Source organism: Buceros rhinoceros, unplaced genomic scaffold (genome assembly GCF_000710305.1).
Source record: "Buceros rhinoceros silvestris isolate BGI_N320 unplaced genomic scaffold, ASM71030v1 scaffold36682, whole genome shotgun sequence".
Classification (NCBI taxonomy): domain Eukaryota; kingdom Metazoa; phylum Chordata; class Aves; order Bucerotiformes; family Bucerotidae; genus Buceros; species Buceros rhinoceros.
This window is the reverse complement of record NW_010398958.1, coordinates 18,788-19,243: the sequence shown is the minus strand read 5'-3', so window position 1 is coordinate 19,243 and position 456 is coordinate 18,788. Positions and strand designations below refer to the sequence as shown.

The 456-nt window shown below is 36.6% G+C and overlaps 1 protein-coding gene across 1 annotated transcript in view; it reads left to right on the top strand.

Moving 5' to 3' along the window:
- The window catches only part of KIAA1429 (KIAA1429 ortholog), a 23,674-nt gene that overhangs the window by 22,940 nt on the left and 278 nt on the right, over positions 1-456 (top strand). The gene's annotated exons all lie outside the window — the stretch shown is intronic.

Below are 456 nucleotides of genomic sequence, written 5' to 3'. Positions count from 1 at the left end.
CATGGTATTCCTATGGGCATCGAGCTATAGAAAATTCCTTGAATTTCATTTTTGCTTTACAAATGAAACCATGCAAGGATGCTACAGACACCTTGAAATTCAGCAAATGTTTTAAGCATATATGAACAGTTGTCACTGAGACTGTGTCAAACACATGCTTTCGTACGAACTGCCCTGTAATCCATAAAACTTGCTGAATTGAACACTTGATCGCAGAATCTTAATTTTGCATTCAGACTTTTGCAATTCAGTTGACTTCGTACCTACATGGTAATTATAGAGCCAGTCAAAGCGAAAATGCTTGCCTAAAAGAAAAGTGAAAATTAAAAGGAGAAAACAGACCCCGTCTGTGTCTCATCTGGTTTTTGTTTCTTATGCTTTCACAGCAGCTACTACGCCTAGGGCTTTTTTTTTTTTTTTTTTTTTCCACCTGGGAAACTTTTCTTTTCCTTTAAG